Source organism: Protopterus annectens, chromosome 3.part1 (genome assembly GCF_019279795.1).
Source record: "Protopterus annectens isolate FY-2018-M chromosome 3.part1, PAN1.0, whole genome shotgun sequence".
Classification (NCBI taxonomy): Eukaryota; Metazoa; Chordata; order Ceratodontiformes; family Protopteridae; genus Protopterus; species Protopterus annectens.
Window position 1 is genome coordinate 656386925 of NC_056732.1, and position 27500 is coordinate 656414424.

A 27500-nucleotide genomic window follows, 5' to 3' on the forward strand; every position below is an offset into this window, starting at 1 on the left:
CATCCTTTCTTGATCATATGTCCTGACAATGGTAGAGGGGGTCATTTACCCAACTACTTTTAATGAATCTCAGTAAAGTCTCAAAGCAGCAGTCAGCAGCAGAACACATATGTGTCACTCGTGCAATTTCTTCTGTAAAAATATATGTATTCTTCTGACTTTTTAGTTTAAGTATAATTAAATTATAAGAAAACAAATATTACTTTTTACCTATGCATGCTGTGGTGGACTATTACTTCCTCTGTCATGTCTTCCATGAGCAATTCACAGGCACCAAAAGCATTTAGTCCAGCACCACAGTCTCAGTCAGTCTGTGACTCTCCTACTGCTCATCTTCAGAAGACTCAGGTCATGAGCCTAGATCTCTACCTCTTAGTGCAAAAAATCTGGACACAGCCTGATAGAATGGGGGGTACAAAGCCCCAAGAATGGGACAAATTTTAAATATCGCTCTTTTAAACATAGAAAGTTGCTATAATAAGAGGCTCTGTCTTAGCATTCATTTTTCTGTGGATATAAATGCATGTAGTTATGCAAACAAACTTCACATTGCTGCTTATTGTACACTTTGTTACTTGTTTCTTTTTGTGGAGCCTTTTTCCTCGGGTCTCCAGTGAAGATGGGCCGCTGGCCCAGCTGAACTAACCTGGTTAACAAAAGACAAATAAATAAATATAAAGCCTGAAACGCAAATGTATATCACTATTTACTGACTTCAGTACTCAGACCATCCCAGTGATTTGCCAAAAAATCATAAATGTTATGAGGAACAGACCAAAAATATAAGGCAAAAATGTGGACAGTCTGTGAAAATCTGGACAGTTGAGAAGTATGAGCATGAGTAATTGTACATGAGGTTGGAAAGACTAAGGCTGGTGGAGTCTCTGTCTTCATTAAAGACATGCACAACTCCAGATTTGTTTACCAGCATGATGCACTGGAATTACTCTAGGTACAACTGACAGTTGGCAAGACACCCATCCAAGTTATAGCCAGCTATAGATCCCCGTCCATGTCTCAGGACATCCACTCCTCTCACCTGGACCTACTTGACTCCATCAAGGTACCCCCTAACACCCTGATCCTTGGTGACTTCAACTACCTCACCATAGACTGGGTGAACTATTCCTGCACTAACGCACTCACCCAACGATTCTTTCACTTCATCAATTCTAATGCCCTAGACCAGCTGGTCTCATCCCCCACAAGGGGAGATAATATACTGGACTTGGTTTTCACCAATATGGGTGACTGCTGCACCACTCCCATGGTATGTTCTTCCCTGGTAAGATCAGATCATGAGTCTGTCTCAGTTGAAGTTTATATCCCTCTCAACCCCTTTCCAGCTGTAACCAGGCTAAAAAACTTCTCAAAAGCTGACTACACCCTCCTAAGGAAGGGTATCAGTAGCTTCACACCACCACCACCACACTCAGAGGATGCAGACAACTATGCTGAACATTTCACCAGTGCAGTATACAAGCACCTGTACAACTGCATGGACTCAGCCATACCCAACAGAACTAAAACCTGCTCCTCAAGGAAACACAAACCTGTCTGGTGGACATCCTCTATCAACAGGCTTTACAACAAAAGGAAAAAACTGTTGTTCAAGGGTTAAAAGGAACAAATTCCAAATTGGAAAATCTCCCTCCTCTGCCTCAACAAGCAAATTAGATCACTAGTGAAAAACTCCAAAGCCAATTATGAGTTGAAACTAGCCTCTGAAACAAAGGGAAACCACAAGTCCTTCTTCAATTACATTAGGAACCTCGATGGCAAAGCTAAAGTTTTTCCCAAATTAGAACTTAATGGTATGACTTACACTAATCCTGCTGACTGATAGGTTCAACGCAAACGTCATCCCCTTTATCACCCCCAAAGGCCCAGTCAGCATCCTCAATACTTGTCCCACATCTCACATCTCCATAGATCAAGTGATAAAGGCTGTATCCAAGGCAAAGATCACAGCTTCCATGGGACCTGATAATATCCCAGGCTGTATTTTGCATCAGCTCCAGCAAGAACTAGCTTCATCACAGAGCACCCTATTCAACCACAGCCCTCTTCAAGTGCAACCATAATGAGTGGATGGAAAACCACAAATTTGTCCCAAGGGATCCACCTTTGTCCCTCATTGATAGGGGTGACAGATGCTGACTGAGGTTTGTTTTTTTTGGGATAAACTCTTGACTAGGCTTGTAAGGGCCCCAGGGCCATTAGCCTAGTAACCCTATGATCCTATGAGGTGATGATGCTGTTAATGATGGATGACTTGTGGTCTGATTCAACTGGGGATAAGGAGATCTGTGATGGGATGCAGGAAAAGGCTAGTTGGATAAGGGCTTAATCAAGGATAATAGAGCTTGTAGTAGTAGTTTTAAAATTTGCTGTAGAATATTAGTATTAATAAAGTCTAGGAAATGTTCAACTACCCATTTTTGGAGATATGAGTGTGACAGTTAATGCTAGGGTAACTCAAAACCTCTAGGAAGAAGCTGTTTGATTTGATATTTAACCCCTCAATGGTGTTTAGATAATGTCTATGATCTTTCGGGGATAATTATGGGATCTGTTCTAACAATGACGTATTAGCTGGATTTTGTAATGGTGGCTTGCAGTTCCAGGAGTTTCAGGTTGGTGTCATGGGCAATATGACATGAAGATATTGTGCTTTTGACATACACAAATACTTTCCTCCAGTTAACCAAAGACCTGAAAGTGTGAAAGGCACAGAACTGTGGCTTAGAGGAAGTCCTGCAATTGTACTGAAACCATATCTCAGTAAAATGAATGTGTTCAATCTCAAGTGAAACATCTTTCTGCTTAGACTTCTAGCATTGAGTAGTGCCACCATGATGTTGTCAAATTTGAGTTTAAGTTTGCTATGAAGGAATGCCCAGTATGTGTGTATGGGGTTGGGTGGTTCTGCTTTAAAAAAGGCACTTTGGGCAGCAAAAGCTTTACCAGTGTACAGAAGTCCTGCTATTAGAGAGGTAAGCCATCAGTGGTAGAAATGGAAGTCTCATATAACTTCTCATCCCAGACTAATGCATACTAGACCCCCTTATAATGAAACAAACTACTTAGCCAATTGTTAAATCCAATTATCTTGTGTTGCTATCTAGGCATAATTCATGGGGAAGGTAAGATACTACTCAATACCAGTGTCTTTTCTGCCATGCATAGTAAGTTCATTGTGTCTTTCTGCATATCCGTTTGGGTGCTACATCTCAGGTCATTCACCCCCAGATGGGCAACCGCTTTGTCATAGTCATATATTTCTTGTTTGACGGTCCTTAGGGCCCTTGTGATGCAATGGAATTCGACAGTAGAAAAAAGCTTACAATCACCATGTTCTTGTCCAATGTAGTGAATTTGGAGTCTGTATTTCTAACTACAGAGTTACTAAACTGGAATTGAAAATTGATTCTTAATTTCTACTTAACTTACTTGTTTGCAACTATATACATATTTATTTTACTATGCCACAAAGGAAAGTATAGCATTTTCTTTCATGTGTCTTCATTAAATTCATAGTAAGGGGAGCCACTGTCTTCTAATTAATTTAATTTTGAACAATTTACAACCATGTAACTTTTGAATAACTTTCCTGTACAATTAAAAAAACCTACAAATACTTCTTTCTGTGAGAGCGGACTTTTTAGGTCTTACAGGATTAGGTCTGCTTTCCTGTTGACTACTGTGTGAGCTGTGTGGATATGCAATATATGTGAATGGACAAGGGGCAGGTATTGCCTTGTGTCCTGGAAGCTGGTATCTTCTGGAATGTGCTCTAGGAATTTTTGGCTATTTTTTCTTCACAGCCTCAGCATAAGTTATGGACCTAGTGATGCACCATAATTTATGTGGTGTTCTAAAGGTACGGTGCTTACAGTTAATGGATTGATGAGATGGGTTTACTTCCATGTTCTCTCTCAGGAGTTCATAGGAGCAAAGGATAGTCAGAACACATACGGCACTTGCTACACTGCCTTACAATACCTAGTGTGACCAGACTGGCCACAGATGGTGTGGACAGACTGCTGAGTTATATTGCTAAAGGGTGGAGGACTAGAACTCCTCATAGTACACAAGGGATGGAGGGAGGTTAATGTAACAGATACTGAAGATTGATGAAGTATTTGTGGTGGTGGTCTGAGGTTAGGTCAGATGGTGACTAATTTAGCAGCACATAGTGAAAAGACATAATTAAGACTGCCAAGAAAAAATGAACAGTGCCATTTTAACTAATGGCTACTCTCTGGCTACTAGTGATGATCTCACAGCAGCTAAATATAGTTAGGAACAATGATTTTTGTATTTTCTCTCCCCAGAAGCAAACCAATATCACTAATCCCATGCTAGTTCCCAGAAAGCTGGTCACAGACTCCCTGGCAATCAGTGGTACTATTCCAGATGTTGCTTGTTATCCACATGACTTTTCTATACCACAGATTAATTTGAATGTTTTGTTTACTAATCCAGTGTTTCTATCACTATTTCTTTCTTTGCTGAAGGAATTGGTCATCATTTGGCCTTCACTATTTTCCTTACTAGTCTCCTCAGCTCTTTATTGGACCTGAATCAGTCAGTCCAAACACTTCAAATATTAAAGTACAATTCCTTTATGAAACCCAGAATCCTGAATTTTGATGTTATAATTTTAAAGTATTTTTGCAGAGGAACTTCACCTCCCATGTGAACCCTAATTTGGAGAGCTGCATCTTATGACTTCCTCTTTTTTATCTGATTTTTTTAAGTAGAAACCATGCCAATAACCAGTAGAAATGATCAGACTTCACCTTTTGCCAACTTGAAAGCTTGCACTTGTGGAATTTTATTTTTTTATTACTTTTGATTCAAACCACATTAAGAAGTTTAGGGTCACAGGTTCATATGATGTTTCTAGGCTAATACCCCTAGGGTCTTTACAAGCCTAGCCATGTAATAACCTGAGTACCCTTATTGACCATAGTTAAATGGTCATTGTTAGCAAAGTGATTCTGTGAATATCACTGACTACTCCTGTTCATGAGGGACATAGGTGCCACCCCAAGGGTGAATTTATGGTCACCCATCCTGTTGTTAAGGCTGCACTTGAAAAGGGTAATTGAAGTGCTCTGATTCACATAGAGTGGGAGCTTATTCCAAAAGAGTGGAAATTGCTGGGAGATATATCTGTCTCTCTAACATGTTCTGTTAATGTCACAGGCTAAGTTGAGATCTCTGCAGTATGTTATTCTTGTCGCATTTGATTTGTGTATGTGCATTTCCATTAGGGCAGGTTCCAAGACTGCTGTTTCTGCCAGGCACAGGTCACCTCACACAACCTGTATGATACAGAGTACAGTGACAGGGCTTTCAGTCTTTCCATGAATGTCATGTTTTTGAGGCCCTGTATTCTCTTGGTTAGAAACCTCAGTGGTCTCTCCAGTTGCTGCAGGTAACTGGTGAGGTACATAAAAAAGGGAACATTGTACTCCATTAGAGGTCTGATAATGGACAAGTACAGTGTAGCTATAACCTCCCAAGTCTTGGATGAAATGCCCTTATTTATGAGATGTGCAATGTAAAATGTTTTTCTTACCACTACAGACACATAGTTTCATAGTTTCATAGTATAGTACTAGGCTATCTGCCCTGGAGCATTTGTAAGCCTAGCCATAATGATGTGGCTTTTGCCACCCCATGAAATGGTACAAAAATGTACAGAATAAATCTAGAATACTGTGCCTCTGTCTAGTAGTGACACAATGAAGGTCCCCTTATATAATAGAATTATTTTACTGTGCCCCTGTCTAGCAGTGACCGAGATGTGACCCCTGGGGTAAATTTTCGATCTCCCATCCACTCATCAAGATTTCTCTTGAAGAGAGTTAGTGAGGGGCTCTGCCTAATATGAACTGGGATCCTGTTCCAAAGCATGGGAAGCCTTTGGGTTATGAATCTATCCCTCCGGCATGTCCTATTCATACTTGTGCCGAGGTTTAAGTCTTTAGCTCTCGTGGTCCTGATGGATTTGGATTTTTTGAGGTGGAGCACGTCCATCAAATCCTGATTGGACATGGCCTTGTACGTCAGGCAGAGATCACCCCTGAGCAGGCGGTATGCCACTGAATAGAGCTGAAGTTTCTTTACTCTGGTGGAATAAAACATATGTTGGAGACTCTTGATCCTTTTGGTGAGGTACTTCTGTGGTCTCTCCAGCTGTTGCAAGTGCCGGGTGAGGTACATACCAAATGGGGCATTGTACTCAATCATGGGTCTGATGAGGGAGGAATATAAGGGTACAATGACATCCTTGGATCTGGATGTGAATCCCTTCATGATGAGGTGTGCAAGGTAGAATGTTTTTCTAACCACTTTGGCAGCGTGGGTGTCAAATGAGAGGTCGCTGTCTACTTGGGTCCCTAGGTCTCTGATTACTTTTTCCATACTCAGTGGGTTGCTGTCTATGTGATAATTTGTGGGTACTTTGTTTTTTCCAAAAGGGATGACTATACATTTTTTGGCATTTAGTTTAAGGCCGTGACTACGGCACCAGTTGTTCGTTTCAGTGAGGCCTTTTTGTAGGATGTGTGTGTCAGCTGGTGTATCGACTATGGCACCTAGTTTGCAGTCATCTGCGAACTTTGTCAGCCACAGCCCTTCCATGTTTGCTTTAACATCTGAGAAATAAATGCCGAACAAGAGGGGTCCCAGGACAGATCCCTGTGGGACACCACTTGTGACTGGCTTTGAGTCTGACATTGCTCCAGTGATTTTAACATTATGGGTTCTGTCCATTAGCCAGTTTGCAACCCATCTAGTGACATGGGGGTTTACTTTTAAGCTGTTTAGCTTATCTATGATGCCTGAGTGGGGTATTGTGTCGAAGGCCTTAGCCAAGTCCAGGTATGCTGTATGGACTGCTTTGCCCTCATCAATGGATCTAGTGACTGTTTCAAAAAAGTCAACCAGGTTTAAAAGGCAGGATCTGCCCTTTACAAAACCGAACTGGGTGGGGTCAAGTGTCTGTAGGTCCCCTATGTCTCTGTTTATGAGTTCTATAATGATTCTTTCCATAGCTTTGCAGACCAGGCTAGTTAAGCTTATGGGGCGGTAGTTTCCAGGGTCTGTAGAGGCACCCCTTGTGGAGTGGGACCACTGTTGCTACGCCAGTGTACAGGTACATAACCAGTAAGGCTAAGATTAAATAGCATTTTTATGTGTGGGTTTAGCTCCTCTTGGAGTTCTCGTAACACGCACCCCGGGATACCGTCAGGTCCCATCGATGCTGTGTTTTTTGCTTTGTTTAGGCGGTTCTCACTTGGACATCTGAGATGACAGGAGATTACATTCAGCTGGGATAAGTATTTCTTCTTTTGGGGGTGAAGGAGGCGAGAAGTTTGCACTGAACCTGTCAGCCAGAATGTTAGCAATATCTGTGGGTTCAGTGTATTTTTTGTTGTTGTGAACCAACTCAGAGCATATCTGAGGGTTTCCGCCCAGGTTTCTAACATAGCTGAAGAAGGCTTTGTGGTTATCTTTAGTGTCCTTAGCTATTTTTCTCTCAAAGTTTGCCTTGGATGTTTTTATGAGAAAACGTAGTTTTCTGCTAATGTTGATCAGAGACGTCTTCCCTTCATGATATTTCACTCTGACGTGCAGTAGCTTCCTTCTTTTGTTATACAATTTGTTTATGGCTGAGGTCCACCAGACAGGACGCTTACATTTGGTGGAGAGGGACTTGGATTTGTTTGGGATTGCATGATCCATGCATTCCTGGATATGTCCATAGAAAGCATTTGTGAAGGATTTGGCATTGCGGGATGTGGTATCCACTGGCACAGTGGGCTTAAAGGATACCATCTCCTTCTTAAGAAGAGTGAAGTCTGCTTTTGAGAAGTTTTTCACTGTGGTCTTTTGTGCTGGGGGTGGAGGTGGGATATGTATATCCAGGGTGATTAGTTTGTGGTCAGATCTCACTAGTGAGGGGTATACTTCCAGTGTGGAGCATTTTGTTCCCATGTTTGTGATGATCAGGTCTAGTATATTTTCTCCCCTAATGGGAAAGGTGACTATTTGTTCCAGTGCATTTGAATTTATGAATTCCAGGAACCTTTGGGCTAGGGTATTAGGGCTAGAATAATGTACCCAATCTATGTTTGGGTAGTTGAAGTCTCCCAGTATGATGGTATTTTGTGATACATTCATATCCTCCAATGTCTTCAGGAAGGCTGAGTGGGCTTCTTGAGATTGGGAGGGTGGTCTGTAACATGCTACCAGTTGTATAGCAGTTTTGTCTATGGTTAGTTGCACCTGTATGGTCTCTGTTGCTTCATGTGTTGCTACTAACCTGGAGGTGTGGGTGTCCTTTATGATTATGGACACTCCCCCTCCCTTTGTGGTTCGGCCCGGGTTTTGGGGCCAAAAAGCATGATACGAGGTATAGCCTGGTAGCACTGGGGTACTATCAGGAGCCTTGAACCAAGTTTCAGTTACTGCACAGACGTCGATGTTCTCCATGCTGAGGAGTGCAAAGTGCCTGCATCTTGAGATTTAGACTTGTTGAGCAGCATTACCCTTAGTTTTTTTTCCATTTTTGTTTTCTAAGGAGGTGGGTTTGTCTTTTGAGCCTTGCCTAAAAAAGGAATTACGGGGGTGGCAAGAGCCTTAGCCAATATCCGGAAGCCCAGTGGTGACAGGTGTAAGCCATCCCTTGCGAAGCAGCGTGGCTTGTCCAACATATCATCCCAGGCAGAGAGATATTGGATCCCCTTAGAATGACACCAGTACTCAAGCCAATTGTTAAAGCTGATCATCTTGTCTTTGTATTGTGGTATCATTCTTGGTGAGGGCAAGATGCTGCTCAGGGTCCGGGTCATACCAGCCTGGGCTACATAATCGGAGAGCTCCTCTATGTCTCTTTTCATGTAGTCCAGGGAGGTATGTCTCAGGTCATTCACACCAGCATGGACAATGACGGAGTCATATTTGTACTTGCTTTGGAGTGACCTGAGTGCATGTATTATGTGGCGGATCCTAGCCCCTGATAGACAGCTCACAGTCACCTTCTCCTTGTTCAGCCTGGTCAGTGGGACATCAGTGTGTCTGACTATGGTGTCACCTATTACTAGTGTATCAGGCAAGGTGTTTGGCCTTAAGGGCTGCGATTGGTCGACACACTGATTTATTGAAGTATGTGTTGCATGTGTTTTGTTTTGAGGTGGTGGATTTTTGGATGTCTGCTTTGGGAACCTCTGTTGTTTTGGTAAGATTTTTATATGAGCCTCCGAGTATGTCTTTGTGTTTTTATGTGTTTGGTTTGCAGTTGTGGTAGGTCTATGTGGGACTGGGATTGTTGTGTGTGTGGTTGCCATCTCTTCCTGTCTGGTCATGCCAGCCCTGAGTTGAGAGAGTTCAGCTTCCAGTTTGGCTATATAGTTGCATCTCTCACATGTAATTGTGTTTGTTGGGAGGAGGAGAGGGTTGTCTGTGTACATGAGACAATTGTAGCATTGTCTCAAGATACCCAGATTGACCAGCTAAACTGGAGACGATGCCAGTAATCTACCACTCAACATGCTAGAACAGTATAAGGGGGTGATATACCTTTAAGGGAGGTGGGTATTCACAAGGGTGTTAAGTAGATGTAGTGCTTTACTTAGTACGAGAGTGCTTACTTAGTAGAGAAGTATTGAGAACAAGTGCTAGGCTTATAATACAGTGAGTAGTCTGGTTTTACTAAGAGTAGAGCTTCCTTAAGGGAAAATTTGAAGAGCAGACTTGGCGGAGACAGAAAAAGTTTAACCTTGTTTAACCGGCGCTGCGCTATGCGCACGACCGCGCAAAGCCGTGCAAACATGGATTTTAAGCAGTGAACTATAAAAGAGCTAGGAATGGTCCCAAACAACCAATTACTACAGCTTCTTGTGCTGAGGTCACTTCCCCCAAGGACAGGTAGGCTGCTCAAGGCTCCCCACTCCCACTGGTGAGCAAAGAAACTTCCTTCTATCCAAGTAAGGTAATGGACAACACAGGAACTACACCACAGCCCAGAATACAGCAATGCCTGTAAACTGGTCTAAACTAGTTGAGGAAGGCGGGGAAACAAGGATTATTTTTTTGTTTTTTTGTTTTTTTGGTAGAAACACACAGAAAATGCAGAGACAGTGATAAATTAGTTACACAGGCTAGCACACTTTAGTGGGCAGCCTCCACAGTTAAATTAAACAAACAAACAAGCAAACTTTTGATCAAATTCGACTAAATGTAACTTTTAAGTGCAGATTTTAAAATAATGCAGCAATCAGTTAAAAAACAGTTCAGGCTAGTTCAAAGTAAGCTACAGCAGCTATTTCGAGTGAAAAAAAAAGCAAAGATATTTAAATCCAGAAGGTAGTCACTTTTTCGAGTTCCTTGCTGCTAGGACCACTCTGTAAACCCACGTGGAGCTTGTCTGAGCAGTATAGCCAGAAAAAAACACCCAGAGGCGGATTTTAAGCAGTGAACTACAAAAGAGCTAGGAATGGTCCCAAACAACCAATTACTACAGCTTCTTGTGCTGAGGTCACTTCCCCCAAGGACAGGTAGGCTGCTCAAGGCTCCCCACTCCCACTGGTGAGCAAAAAAACGTCCTTCTATCCAAGTAAGGTAATGGACAACACAGGAACTACACCATAGCCCAGAATACAGCAATGCCTGTAAACTGGTCTAAACTAGTCGAGGAAGGCGGGTAAACAAGGATTATTTTTTCGTTGTTCTGTTTTTTTGGTAGAAACACACAGAAAATGCAGAGACAGTGATAAATTAGTTACACAGGCTAGCACACTTTAGTGGGCAGCCTCCACAGTTAAATTAAACAAACAAACAAGCAAATTTTCGATCAAATTCGACTAAATGTAACTTTTAAGTGCAGATTTTAAAATAATGCAGCAATCAGTTAAAAAACAGTTCAGGCTAGTTCAAAGTAAGCTACAGCAGCTATTTCCAGTGAAAAAAAAGCAAAGATACTTAAATCCAGAAGGTAGTCGCTTTTTCGAGTTCCTTGCTGCTAAGACCACTCTGTAAACCCACGTGGAGCTTGTCTGAGCAGTATAGCCAGAAACCCCCCCCCCAGAGGTGGATTTTAAGCAGTGAACTACAAAAGAGCTAGGAATGGTCCCAAACAACCAATTACTACAGCTTCTTGTGCTGAGGTCACTTCCCCCAAGGACAGGTAGGCTGCTCAAGGCTCCCCACTCCCACTGGTGAGCAAAGAAACTTCCTTCTATCCAAGTAAGGTAATGGACAACACAGGAACTACACCACAGCCCAGAATACAGCAATGCCTGTAAACTGGTCTAAACTAGTTGAGGAAGGCGGAAATCAAGGATTTTTTTGTTTTTGTTTTTGGTAGAAACACACAGAAAATGCAGAGACAGTGATAAATTAGTTACACAGGCTAGCACACTTTGGTGGGCAGCCTCCACAGTTAAATTAAACAAACAAACAAGCAAACTTTTGATCAAATTCGACTAAATGAAACTTTTAAGTGCAGATTTTAAAATAATGCAGCAATCAGTTAAAAAACAGTTCAGGCTATTTCAAAGTAAGCTACAGCAGCTATTTCCAGTGAAAAAAGCAAAGATATTTAAATCCAGAAGGTAGTCACTTTTTGAGTTCCTTGCTGCTAGGACCACTCTGTAAACCCACGTGGATCTTGTCTGAGCAGTATAGCCAGAAAAAACACCCAGAGGCGGATTTTAAGCAGTGAACTACAAAAGAGCTAGGAATGGTCCCAAACAACCAATTACTACAGCTTCTTGTGCTGAGGTCACTTCCCCCAAGGACAGGTAGGCTGCTCAAGGCTCCCCACTCCCACTGGTGAGCAAAGAAACATCCTTCTATCCAAGTAAGGTAATGGACAACACAGGAACTACACCATAGCCCAGAATACAGCAATGCCTGTAAACTGGTCTAAACTAGTCGAGGAAGGCGGGTAAACAAGGATTATTTTTTCGTTGTTCTGTTTTTTTGGTAGGAACACACAGAAAATGCAGAGACAGTGATAAATTAGTTACACAGGCTAGCACACTTTAGTGGGCAGCCTCCACAGTTAAATTAAACAAACAAACAAGCAAATTTTCGATCAAATTCGACTACATGTAACTTTTAAGTGCAGATTTTAAAATAATGCAGCAATCAGTTAAAAAACAGTTCAGGCTAGTTCAAAGTAAGCTACAGCAGCTATTTCCAGTGAAAAAAAAGCAAAGATACTTAAATCCAGAAGGTAGTCGCTTTTTTGAGTTCCTTGCTGCTAAGACCACTCTGTAAACCCACGTGGAGCTTGTCTGAGCAGTATAGCCAGAAACCCCCCCCAGAGGTGGATTTTAAGCAGTGAACTACAAAAAGAGCTAGGAATGGTCCCAAACAACCAATTACTACAGCTTCTTGTGCTGAGGTCACTTCCCCAAGGACAGGTAGGCTGCTCAAGGCTCCCCACTCCCACTGGTGAGCAAAGAAACTTCCTTCTATCCAAGTAAGGTAATGGACAACACAGGAACTACACCACAGCCCAGAATACAGCAATGCCTGTAAACTGGTCTAAACTAGTCGAGGAAGGCGGGAAATCAAGGATTATTTTTTTGTTTTTTTGTTTTTTTGGTAGAAACACACAGAAAATGCAGAGACAGTGATAAATTAGTTACACAGGCTAGCACACTTTGGTGGGCAGCCTCCACAGTTAAATTAAACAAACAAACAAGCAAACTTTCGATCAAATTCGACTAAATGTAACTTTTAAGTGCAGATTTTAAAATAATGCAGCAATCAGTTAAAAAACAGTTCAGGCTATTTCAAAGTAAGCTACAGCAGCTATTTCCAGTGAAAAAAAGCAAAGATACTTAAATCCAGAAGGTAGTCACTTTTTCGAGTTCCTTGCTGCTAGGACCACTCTGTAAACCCACGTGGATCTTGTCTGAGCAGTATACATGGCTACTGAAGTTTAGATTGTTATCAACCTATGTTCCCAAGTCTCACACCACTGACTTTGAATTTACAGGGATGAAGTCTATATCATAATTAGCATAATTCACATTATTTATTTATTTAACATTTGTTTACCTGGAAAGTCCTACTGAACAAAACAGTCCTTTTTTAGCTTAGGCCCAAGGAGAAAAGCTCCAGACAAATACATACATATTCTACTAAGAGATGCGATCTAAAACAACAAAAAATATAATATAACAGATATTTTGTGTCAGCTTACCGTTTAGCTTCAAATACAAACTAATTGTTACATGCCAGTGTCATGGCATAAAGGGATAAAGCCCTGACAGTGGCAAGGCAATCAGAGGTCAGTTTGAGGCTTGTGCATTTGAGGCATTGGCAAGAAAATTGTTAACCTACCCTTGAGGGAAGACCATGCATAAAAGCACATCTCATGGTTCATCTTGGTGATAGGTGGGGGGAGGAGGAGGTTTGTCCAAAAGGGAAGCAGGGCAATGACTGAGGCACTGTGGGGATTTTGACAATACACGAGCACACCCATTGCATATCCTTCCTAGGACTGTGTCTATACGTAAAAGGGAGGGGAATCTAACTTATGACAGATGAAACTCCACATCAGTACATATGATGCTACCCCAAGGTGCTTCATACTCCTCAGTCACCTCAAACTAGGTCAGAAGAAGTTCAAGGGAGTTGGTCAGATTTGGTAGACCCAGGAAGGGAGGAGGAACAGTAGGAGTCAGCTGTTGGTCAGGTGCATGGGGGTCCAAAATGTATTAAAAACCAAACAAAGTAATTGTTTTATGCAACTATTAAGGGACGATTGCAAAATAATATTTGCCCTAAACTCTCAGAGTATTTCTCATTTTTTTCATAGGATACAACTGCCAAATGAGGAGTGCCCCGATCCCCCCACACACCTACTTCTTATATATTCTAAGTCCAAGATCACTGCCCTTTAGAATAAGGACAATGCTCTGTGATACTACAATTACTACTGCAATTATGAAGTTAATATATATTCATCCTAACCACACTTCTGTGTTTATGTGATTGCAACTAGGAATTAGACTTACATTAGTTACACTTTTTCCTCATGACATTTGTTTTTCTTCCCATTTCTCTACCTCCCTTTCTGCACCAGTATTTAGTTTTTAATTTATAACATTGCCTGTGAGTTTAACCTTGTTATCTGCAATTTCTTGTTAGTTTTCCTTTAATCTGATGTCACCAACCATTCTACTCTTTAATTATATTTCTTGGTCCCTGCAACTTATTCCCTGCAATTAGTGTTTGCTCTTCTGCTATATTAGTTCTCATTGAGTTTCATCTAGTAATGATGCCTGTTTCCCCTTCATTCCAAACATGAGTACCTGCTGGTCTTCCCACATCTCTTAAAAGGATTATGAATTACAACTCCTGTCTAGTGACATTCTCATATTCACATCTACATTGTCTCCTCATTATTGAAGTGATCATTATTTAAATGAATGAAGGCAGATAAGACTACCACCCCAGTTCCTGTGGGTAAAAGAAGATCAGAATCATTTACAGGAAAACTTGTGGGTGTGTTCTACATACTATTTCTTCTGAGAGTGTTACAAAAAATACTAATCCACTGTTTGACTGATTTAAATAAGAGCAACGATTCCTGAGCCAAAAAAAGAAGGATGGAGAAAAACTAAGATAAAAATTAGCACACAGAAATTTAAGTAAGTGTTCTGCAAACTATTACTTGTTGCATTAATCTACAAACCTGTTTCTTTCAAAAGGTAAGATGTTAATCTGTGGTGCAATCAGTCTCCTTGTGCTTATTCGGTGTCCTAAGATAGAGATATATCTTTTAAATCTTAACTTGAAAAGTACAGGCCTAACTGTTACAACTAGTTTAATGCAGTGCCCCAGTTTCCTCAGCTGAAAAAAGGGTATGTAACAGAAAAATATTGGAATTCTTAAAGCCTTAATACTTTAATTAACAGAATATATTGTAATGCAAAAATAATATAAAAAAAATAGAGATCTGAAAATCTAAAACTCAATAAAATTTGAGTAGTTAAAGGTATACACTATGGAAAGTGTGCATGTATGTGTGTATGTGAGGGGGGATGTATCCCCTACAATCGCACATTGAAGACTTCACCATCTCTACTCTCCTTACTTTGTGCAGACTAACTCCACCATTACACTATTATTTGCACTAAATTTAACCTTTTTTCTAACTTATTCAAGGACTGCAGATTTGGTATATTTAGAGATAATGTGTAAGTGAACACAACCCCTATAAATTACACAAACAAAAATGAGTGGTGTGACCTACTGATAAAGAAAAGAATGTTAACAGAGCACATGGTATGGCTGTAACAGCCAGTAGTGACCCAAGAAGATATCTGCAACAGTTGAAGTCAGGATAGTAAAAACTTTTCTCAAAGTTAAGAGGAAGTCAAAGGCAGACAAGAGCCTTCTTGTCTGCAACTAATGTTTATTTCTGTATTTTGAAGTGAAAACATTTCTGAGATTAGCTCAGACTTAGGTGAAGGCAAGAAGAGATTTGGACAACAACATAGATCAAGTTAAACAGCAGAGAGACAGAGAGAGAGAGGGAGAGGGAGAGAAAGAGAAAGATGTTTGTTAGCCACTGAAGGTTAATTCATTGTACAGCACAAGTTAACAAAAAGTTGCACACTTCTAAATTGTTCAGAATTAAATTAATTAACAAAAGAGAATGGCTTAGCTACCTGAGAACTTAATGAAGATGGAAGAAAGGAAATGTTGTATTCTGCTCTGTAGCACTATAAAATAAATATTTAATTCATTACAGACTGGTAATTGGGCCAGATATCGAGCATTCATTTTCAATCCCGGTTTTGTTAGAAATTTAAAAAAAGAGAAGAATACAGAAATACAGACCACTGACATAATCATATAGCCTAGAAGACAAGGTAACAGTATGTGTAAAATAATATCAAACTTACTGTGATGTCCCCATTCTGGGCCAGTAATCAAGGAGCCTGAATCTACACTGCCGAAACTGGAGAGGGACATTCACTTGGAACAAAAATGGGTACACCCCTTACTTCCAGATGCAACTCTCTGCATCAAGCACAATTTCCCTTAGGAGCACACATGGAACACACTGAGTCTGGGGTCTGGGTTTCCTCCTCTGTCTTGATCCCCAATAAGACTCCTCACTGGCACAGCTGTAGGGTTGAGTCCTCAGTCATGTGTCCAAGCCAAGTCCTCCAGCACCCCCTCTGTGAAACCAGTGATTTGTGTTCCTGCTCCAAGTAGATGACACACGCACATATTGAGATTTGATTTTCACACACACACACACACACACACACACACACACACACACACACACACACACACACACACACACACACACACACATACACTAGGAAAGGCTGGCTCAGATTAACTAACTATGCCCCCCTCTGCCAAGTCTATAAGGTAGTTACATGGCCACTAGACACCCTAAAGTCAGCTACTCTAAGGCTCTTGCAAGGGTACCCAATTATACTCGGTGAAGTTAATATTAATACAAATGGTCATTAGACCAATGCAGTAAGGCTTCCGGCAGTGTCCACACTGTCATCAAATAGCTATAAGTCTTCTCAAAGTGTAAAATATTCTCTAAAGGACAAGGCAAAATGAAAAAATTAAATATATTTTATAACAAATAGTAAAAGAACGTAAAGATACTAAATATATATTTACAATAAACATCAGAGTTACAGCCACAGGGAATATTAAAATAACACAGACTAATAGATTCACAAATATAGAGAAAAACAGTACTTAACCAATCTCACTATATTTTCCTAACTTATCTAAACAATTACAGTTCCCTGGTTCACTTACTAAAGCAATGCAAGATGAAGTAGATGAGGTGGTCCTTCCTTGACAGGTTCAAAAAACAGAGTACAATGAGACCAGTCTCATCTAGTATTAAAAATATTTTTTTTGTCCAAGATTACAGAATGACATCACATACATCTGGTCATCTGACTTCTAGTTCCAATGCTACCTCACCCCCTTGGCTAGAAGCTATCAGGATTTAGCACATATGTGCCAATAATTCACACAGACAGAACATTGCTAAGTTCTGCTGCAGCTCCTGGAAGTCATAAAATAATTTCAAACTAACACCCTTCCAAAGTAGCAATTAGTACACACAAAATGCAATGCATAAAGCTTCCTAGTACAAACATTTTGGCTCTGGTTGCACTGAGAACTGTAAGATATAATCGTTATGGCCTAAATTAAGTAATTTAATGTCTTACTATTTTTCAGTCAGGTGCATTGGGATTAACATCTTTTCTCCCTGTATCCTCTGTTAGAATATATACATTTCAACAGTTACAGTAATCCATGTACATTTCATCATCTGTCCAGCAAGACACACTGTTGATACATGTTTAACACAAGCAACTTTACAAATACATTTTTCAACACAAGCATCTATACAAATCAGTTTGATATACAAATGACATATATTTCCTTACAAAATTCCAGTTAGTTGTGCTGGCATATGTTACACATCCCCTGCCCTACTTCTCCTGGCATAGCTGGTAATACCTCACATTTTCACACTTGCTGGAATAACAGACAACTATGGGCACATAAAACCACTGTAAAAAACATGTTTTTTAACTGTTATAATAATATGAGCAAATATTGTCTCTAAATCAGGATATATATATATATATATATATATATATATATATATATATATATAAATATGTGTGTGTGTGTGTGTGTGTGTGTGTGTGTGTTTGTGTCTGTATGTCTGTGTTTGTAAATTAGTGAGCATGTAAAGAAGCATGTACTGTGTTAAACAGAGCTACTAGCTACACAATAAGTTAATACTAAGTATGTACTTGTCACTTACAGCTAGATGAATTTATATGATATGAACAGGAACTTTTACAGTGATAATCCATATTCCAAAATTAAACATGGCGTAGTATTAGCCAGAATAAACTTGGCTTCATAGGTGACCAAATAATCTGTGCAGTTGCCTAGCTGTCATGCATGCTTACATAGTACTCATACACATGTTTATAAAACAGATGACAAGTTAAACCATACTTCTAATTATTTGAACTGCTTAGTGCCCTTCTTGTCTGTCTTGTGTGGGAAGTTTACTGTCCATTCTAAATGCATCAAATTAAGCCTGTTGGTGAGTTGGTGATTCCAAAAAGCTAAAAAAGCTATATATATATATATATATATATATATATATATATATATATATATATATATATATATATATATATTACTCTAAAATTAAAACCAAGCCCAGATTCACTAAAGAAGTTATAAACTGCTACTTACTTCTGTGATAAACTTATTAATGACATCACACAAGTGATCAGGGAATCATCTAGCCAAGTCATCAACAAAGAGAATTTTGATTTCTGGGAGGCAGAATGAGATTGTATTGATAAAAATGGTAAAGGCAAAGGAATCATAGAAAAAATCTAAAGCTGCAAGGCCCATATACTATCTAAAAAGCACTTGTCAAGCAATCATTAATCCACTAAAATTGATGATTTAGTTAAATCATAAAGCTTAACCTCAAATTTTAGATATTTTCCTTGAAAAATAATCAAAGTCCTTCTTAAAATCACTTAATACCATTCTTTTCAATTCTCCTGCATTGCATATATGGATGTGTTTTAATAAACCTTGCTGGCTGTTATATCATCATCATCTTCTGGCTGTTCCTGTTAGGGGTCACCACAGCGGATCATCTGTTTCCATTTCTTCCTGTCCTCTGCATCCTGCTCTGTCACATCAACCACCTGCATGTCCTCTCTCACCACATCCATAAACCTTATCTTAGGCCTTCCTCTTTTCCTGCTACCTGGCAGCTTCATCCTTAGCTACCTTTTCCCAATATACCCAGCATCCCTCCTCAGCACATGTCCAAGCCAACGCAATCTTGCCTCTCTGACTTTGTCTCCAAACCTTCCAACCTGGGCTGAACCTCTAATATACTTATTTCTAATCCTGTCCACCCTCGTCACACCCAGTGCAAATCTTAACATCTTTAACTCTGCCACATCCAGCTCTAACTCCTGCCTTTTTGTCAATGCCACTGTCTCCAACCCATATAACATAGCTGGTCTCACTACCCTCTTGTAGACCTTCCCTTTCACTCTTACTGGTACTCGTCTGTCACAAATCACTCCTGACACTCTTCTCCACCCACTCCATTCTGCCTGTACTCTCTTCTTCACCTCTCTTCCACACTCGCTATTACTCTGAACTATTGATCCCAAGTATTTAAACTCATCCACCTTCGCCACCTCTACTCCTTGCATCCTCACCATTTCTCTGTCCTCCCTCTCATTCACACACATATATTCTGTCTTAGTCCTGCTGACCTTCATTCCTCTTCTCTCTAGAGCATATCTCCATCTCTCCAGGGTCTTCTCCACCTGTTCCCTACTCTCACTACAGATCACAATGTCATCTGCAAACATCATAGTCCTCGGGGACTCCTGTCTGATCTCATCTGTCAACCTGTCCATCACCATTGCATATAAGAAAGGGCTCAGAGCTGATCCTTGATATAATCCCACCTCTACCTTAAACGCATCTGTCACTCCCACTGCAGACCTCACCGCTGTCACACTACCCTCGTACATATCTTGTACCACTCTTACATACTTCTCTGACACTCCCGACTTCTTCATACAATACCACAACTCCTCTCTAGGCACCCTGTCATATGCTTTCTCTAAGTCTACTAAAACACAATGCAACTCCTTCTGTCATTCTCTGTACTTCTCCATCAACACTCTCAGAGCAAACATCGCATCTGTAGTGCTCTTTCCCGGCATGAAACCATACTGCTGATCATTAATCATCACGTCCCTTCTTAACCTAGCTTCCACTAGTCTTTCCCATAATTTCATGCTGTGACTGATCAATTTAATCCCTCTGTAGTTACTACAGCTCTGTACATCACCCTTATTTTTAAAAATCGGTACCAAAACACTTTTTTCTCCAATCCTCAGCCATCCTCTCACTTTTCAAAATTTCATTAAACAATCTGGTTAAAAACTCCACTGCCATTTGCTGGCTGTTATGATGCATAAAATTCTGTGTTTCAGCAGCAACGGGTTGATAATGTCAGGAACACTGGTGACCAGGAGAAATCTGTATGCTAGGATATGTTGAGGCAGTGTTGTCGGTGTGGAACTATCTGTAAGGACTAGCTATTTATTTAGCATTAGTATTGTTGCACTAAGATACCCAGGGTAATTAGACATCTGGAAATCTGTTTTCTGAAGACACCTCATGTTTATTTTTATTTATTTTTTTTTTTAATTTTCCTTGTGTGTGTGCCAACCAATGTATATTTTACAATCTGTGTGCAATATTTTATTTATTATTTAATTAGATATCATGTACTAACCCTTAAACTGTTGTAGCCAGTATTTATATATAAGAATATTCAGATATAGTTAATTAACTAACAAAAGGCTATTCGTTATTTACATGTTGGTAAGTAAATGCATACCACACATTTTCCATGAGACTATTTAGACCTACTACCAGTGAAAGAAGTATTAACTGGTATATTTCATATCTGGCTTGCTTTCATAGCAACTGGGAAATGGAAGTTTCTTGCTTCCTCCAGAGTGGTGGCAATACTACCAGGACAAATGTCATAAGATTAATTTATACTTCTCCAGTACATTTTTGTATCTCCCTCCATCAGTTGGAAAACAAGCAAAACATCCCCTATACTATATAGCCCATATGTCCTCCCAGTATTTCTAAATGTCAGATGACATGAAGGATTAACATTATTTGTTTAATGTGTGAATTAGTCCATTAGCTCATCCTAAGCTGATACTTTTTCTAACACTGTGGCTAAGTGAAACTAATGTGACAGCTAAATGCTAAATATCCTGGTAAATCCCAACTCACCTATGAGTGAATAGCTTAAAGGATTATATGCAGAACTGACTATGTGCTATGACATGTGAGGAAAATCTGATCTAAGGGGCTATGTTGATGATCAAGTGATCATAAATGTTTCTCTACTTTATACCCTATTCATCCCTTTTTCCTAAACCACCTCTCTTGTTGAGTCCTGCAGAGTTAGTCATCTAGGCAAGGGATAACAGGTTTCCTTGCTTCAAGCAACAGTCCAATGTTCATTTTATAGAATCTCTAGGTATTCTGTAGCTTTAAAAAAAGGTAAAAATCACTCTAGGTTGTCTTAAGCCTGCCTCATGTTCTCCATTGAATGAGCTTTCAAAGGAAACTCTTCTAGATTCCTAAACCTGGTACAATATCCTCCAACACTACCAGGCTTCTCATTCTGCTGTGGACATTGAGCAATGTTGGGCAGAAAACCAATTTTTATCACCTGAAACAGAGAAACCAGTATTTCATATAGTACATGAAGCACACAACCATAGGTGCAAATTGGTATATAGCTTGTCCAGTAAACTAAGGTCTTTGTTCTGATGACACATCTCTCATTTCACTGCCACAGTGTAGAAGAAAATCTACCATAATATGACCAGTTTACCCATCCTCTGGAGAATTTCATGATTACCCTACCATCTTTAATGAACAAGACAGCAAGACAAACCTTTCCACTTGAGGTGACTGCTCTCTTGTCAGCTGCAGAGCATAATCTCTTGTCCAGGAGAGAAGCATAACATCCCAGTGTGGAAGGGAAATAAAATGGTTAAACATAGTTCTCCATGTTATATGATTTATTTACTTCTGAAATACATGACCCCCATTTTTTAAACCACACTTTTGCCCAGCATTTATGGTAGATTTGTTACAAGACTTAAGAAGCTAGAAATTATCATTGCTGAGGACTTTGAAGGTTTGCTTAGCCTTTGTTCCATTTGATAAGCCTTCCTAAGTTACAAGTCTCCAGTTTACTTGATAGGATGTTAGCTGCCTTTGGACAGTAGTCTGATAATATTTTTTCATAAAAGCAGAAAGAAAATTAGTAGATATGCTAAGGGCGGCATAATGGAACACTGCACCAAAAAAAAAAATGACTGGCTATGAGAAAAAGCTAAGGATGATGAAAATATGGTGCATGGAATTTGAATACCAGAAGAGGTTTGGACTGCGGACCAGGGACAGACAACAATAGAGCATTTAATACTTCTAACCTGCCACTGGAGTGACACCACAAGGAATATATTGACTGAGAACAACCTAATTATACCCACCTGGATTATTTTGAATAGTCTGCCTGATTTTGAAAGTCACCATTTATTCTTGACATTGAAAATGGTCACGCAGTCTGAAAAAAATTCTATGTTTTCCACAGTTCCTTTATGTTTGAACAAATGTGACCTATAGACCTCCTTTCAAGTTCCAGCTTTAGAAGGAAAGATATTTGGAAGGATAATTCGAATAAGAGGCCCTAGGATCAAAGTAAGCAAACTACTGGAGAAAAAGGTTTAAGATTCCTGTGTGAGCTTACTACCTAGGACATTTTTGTATCTAGGCCTTGCCTAATTAATGTTCTAACAAATGGGATGTTTGACATTCTCTGTTTTTTCAACTGTTAGTACTTTGTGAGATCAGCGGACATTGTATTTCTCCAGTGGGTATTTGATTTGGATTAAACGGCAAGGGATGGTGTATGCTTTTATGTAACTTGCTTGCCTCAATAATTACTGAATAACTGACTGTACCTTATCTCTACTAGGTGGTTAGTGCACACACCCCATCAGGATAGCCAGTAGCCAAACCCTCCTAATATTGTTCCCCATTTACTCCTTATCCACTCACTACTAGAACTGCCTCCCCCCCCTCCACTCCACCCTTTTATATCCCTGTGAATACACCCTCACACATTTCATTCTAATCCTATCCTCTCAAAATTATTAACCATCTATCTTCCTTCACATCCTTCTCACTCAACTCATACTCTGTCTCCCACCATGCAAGCAAAATTTGCCTATGCTCTAATACCTTTATTTCTAAGCCTAATCCTCTTCTGCTTACTCTACTTTACTAGTCTCCCACAGATTCAGCACTCCCCTCCCTTTCATACAACTGTGATTTACATTAAAAAATAATTTCCCTTTACAACCCAAGCCTCCCCCCACCTCTACAATCATAATGAATCTTTTCTATTTCAAAGGAAGCTCTTCCTTACCCCTAGTAAACCACTTCCCATACCCAGCAAACTCACCTCATTAGGTTCCAATATCTACACCTATGACCCATTAGAAAATAGATACCTATCCATACTCTACTCAAAATTTATCACCCTCCTCCTCCATTCTGGAGACATACACCCTAACCCAGGGCCTTCATACAACTCCACCTCTAAACCACATTCACATAGCTCTCCCCTGCACCACAAATCTCTTCTCATTGCCACACTTAATGCCAGGAGCATCTGTAATAAAATACCTTCCTTTCACACCTGGATATCTCATAACAAACCTGATATTGTTTTCATCACAGAAACCTGGCTAAAACCACACATAAATGATACTGAAATTAAGCCCCCTAACTATAAACTTATAAGAACTGACAGACCTCAAAAGAAAGGTGGAGGAGTAGCCTTACTCTTCTCCTCCTCCTTAACAGTAACATCCTATACTAAGCCCATACACTCATTTGACACCGCCAAGCTAACCCTCGCCCTTCTCAAAGTAAATAACAATAAAACTTTATGCATTGCCTCCCTGTACATTCCTCCTGGAAGATATTCTTGCCTGGTTCACCTAAAACATAAACAGTGAGACAATAATCCTAGGCGATGTCAACATAAACTGGTCTTCCATTGACTCATCTACCCCATCTCAAAGCATCAACCTATATCAATTCACACAGCTAATCAAAACCCCTACTAGACCAAATAAAGATTACACCACAGGTAGCATCTTTAACTGGATACTAGTCTCCCACCCAAACTGAGTTTCTGATAGTGGTACTCTCGCAGACTCCCTTAGGGGCCATCTCCCTGCCTACATATGCCATTCCCCCTCCACCATCCTCTTTCAACACAGACACATTACCACCCACAACATGCAAAACTTCAACCCCCTAATTTTCTCTAATACCTTAAAACAGATAGACTGAAACCCTCTAAACTCCATCCCTTTAGATGCCACAGCCTCACATTTCAATAGAATGTTCAATGATATACTTAACCACTTCACCCCCAGTAGAACCAAAAGACTCATATCCAAAACAGCCCCCTGGCTAACTAAAGACACAAAACGACTTATGCATCACCGAGATAAAATCTGGAAATTATATCAAAAATGCAAAACTCCCAACTCTCTTGCTGAATACAAGCAACTGCGAAATCAAGTAAAAAAAACAATAGCCACTGACCACAAAGCCTACTACCTTAAACTTCAAAATAATCATAAAACCAACCCCAGAAAATTTTGGAATAGTATTTCATCAATATTATCCCCAGGCAAAAAAAGAGAACCCTTGCCCTGACCCAAACACACCAGACCTCCACCTAGCTACCCAATTTAATTCCTTTTTCATTGACTCCATAGGCAAACTCACCTCTTCTTTCTCTAACAACATCCCCCCCCAACTTAACTAACAAAAACTTAACATCCATGAACCCTAAGTCCTCCCCTTTTACTCTCAAATCCACTCCTACCCACACTATAAAAAAGCTCCCACAAAAGTTAAAACCTTGCTCTAATGCCCCAGATGACATTCCATCCAAATTTCTCCAACTAGCTGCTGATGGCATAGCCCTTCCAATCAGCATCCTAATCAATTGCTCCATTCAGGGGTCCTATGTACCATACCTCTGGAAAAAAGCCTTCATCATCCCCCTCCATAAAGGAGGTACAAACTACTCAATCTTCAATTTTCACCCTATTGCTATTCTATTCCCCATCTCTAAGACACTCAAAAAATGTATTCACCTCCAACTATTACCCTACCTATTGGACAACCAACTCCTAACTACTACCCAACATGGGTTTATACCAGGATATAGCACCACCACTGCCCTTCTTTCCTTCCTCGAAATCATTAACTCTACTCGTGACTCTGGGAACATAGTTTCTACACTCCTCCTTGACTTATCTAAAGCTTTCGACACTGCCTCTCATGTGCTTCAACTTTCTAAACTCTCCCATTTTAATCTCTCCTCTTCATCTGTCAAATGGTTCTCCAGCTATCTCTCAGCCAGGGAACAAGCTGTAAAATGGAACTACTGCACTTCCTCTTTCCTTCACACCCCAACAGGTGTACCCCAAGGCTCTATTTTGGGTCCTTTACCATTTAACATTTTCATCAATGATTTCCAACAAAAGAACCCCAATGTTAAACTGGTGCAATATGCAGACAACTCCACTATCACCTGCTCAGCCAAAACTCTTCCTTTACTAATAAACCTTACGCAAGAAGCCTTCTCCTCCACTGAGTCCTGGATGCTTGACAATCTCCTAGCCCTAAATGCCTCCAAATCTAAAATAATGATCTTTACCCCTTCTAGGCATACTGCTGCTGACAAAGCATCCTTCTCTATACTTAGCCTAAACAAAACAACTATTGAAATAGTTCCCCATTCAAAACTTCTGGGTGTTCTTATCGATGACCAGATAAAATTTGATATCCGCCTACAAACCAATATTAAAAAGACTCATCAAAAACTTGGTGTGCTTTATCGACACAGGCGCTACCTTTCTCTGTCTTCTAGACAACTTCTATCTACCACCTACCTCCTACCCTCCCTTTTGTATGGAGCTCCGCTACTCTCTAACATCCAATAATCCCTAAAATCTAAACTTTCCTCATGTTATAACAAAATGTCAAAGTTTGCTACAGGATCCAAATCCTCTATTCACCATTGCAACTCCCTACATGCTCTAAATTGGTTGGAACTCCCAAGCTACCTAAATTTCATTCAACTAACTACAGCACACAAGCTAATTTTCAAACTTTCTAGCTGTCCATCACTCTCCTCTTCCCTAAAACTTCAACAGTCACATAAAACACTTAGATCCACAAATCAGAACCTCTTAGAACTTTACAAGCCTTTACATGCACCAGGGCAACTTCTACTATCACTCTCCCTTGCCAGATTATGGAACTCTCTTCCCCCTTACATTAGAACTACCCCTAACCTACCATCCTTTAAAACCGTACTCCACTCTCACCTCTACTCCCTCTGGGAGTGCTCCTGTGCCCATCCTACCTGATTCCTGATACCTATCCCTATTATATTCTACTCTAATCTCTGCCACTGCTTCAATTCATCTCTCTAAAATTCCTTTGCCTATATACATGTAGTGTATTAAATTAACATAAATTTATTGTTTTTGCTAATATCTTATAAGTGATTTACTCAGCTCATATATTTCAAGATATGTAAAATCTTGCCTTGCTATATTTTGGATGTTAAACTGTTGTTCTCATATGCTGTACTAATACATTGTATATTGTATATTGTCTTTCTGTCTGGAGCTTTTCTCCTCGGGCCTCCATTGAAAACAAGTTATCTTGGCCCAATGGACTGTCCCGGTTAACAAACTGAAATAAATAAATAAATAAATATTTGAGATCAATGCTGAACTGGATTGTAATAAATTAGGTGTCCAGACTGGAATATCAAGATTCGAAAGAATATAGAGTTCTCAGTTATGTATAAAATACTGAAAAGTAATTGTGGATCCCAAGAATTTTATCCTTTGAGTAAAGAATGTCTTGTTAGCAAAGAAGTGATTACTGAAGATCAGAGAGTCAGGCAGTGGCTTCAGAAAGCTCTCAGATATGTTTGGAAGAACCCAGTCCATACTTCTCAACCTCGCAGAACAAGAAATCTGGACAAAGCCACAAATAATGGGGGGGGGCAAAGACCCCCAAATAGCTACGCTTTTTAAATATTGCTCTTACAAACTTAGAAAATTAAATCAAAGAACATACACGAGTGAAACCACCACGAAAAAATACTGCTGTATAAAAGTCCAACTGATTTATTAAATAAAAAGAACAGATGAGCGCTTTCGCATACCAACCAGTACGCTTCTTCAGATCTTAACATCTAAATTTATATAATAGGTATTATTTTATGCTTATTAACTAATGAAATTTTGAACATGAATTAATATAGTATATAAGGTATTTTTATTTTTTATATTTTTTATATTTTTTTATTTTTCTTACGTCTTATATGTATCTATTTGTTATATGCGTATATATTATATATGTATTTTTGAAAAATATATGCTATGAATGATGGGGGTTTGGTAATTCTAAAGTATTGTTATTTCATAATTTCCTTGTATCTATTTTATTTGATTCCACCATTCTGTGGAATGCATAGTTACTTGGAGGAACAGGATTTTTAGGTATGTCTCATTCTCTCTGTGCTTTCTACTTGTAGAGCTCACAGAACTATCAGGAATACTTTATTGTACTGCACTGATTATTTAATTGTTTAATTGTGTAATTGTTAAATTGATTGGTTAATTGATCATTTTTGAGTATGAGCCTTTGTATAAAAGTGGTTTTATAAATTTAGATGT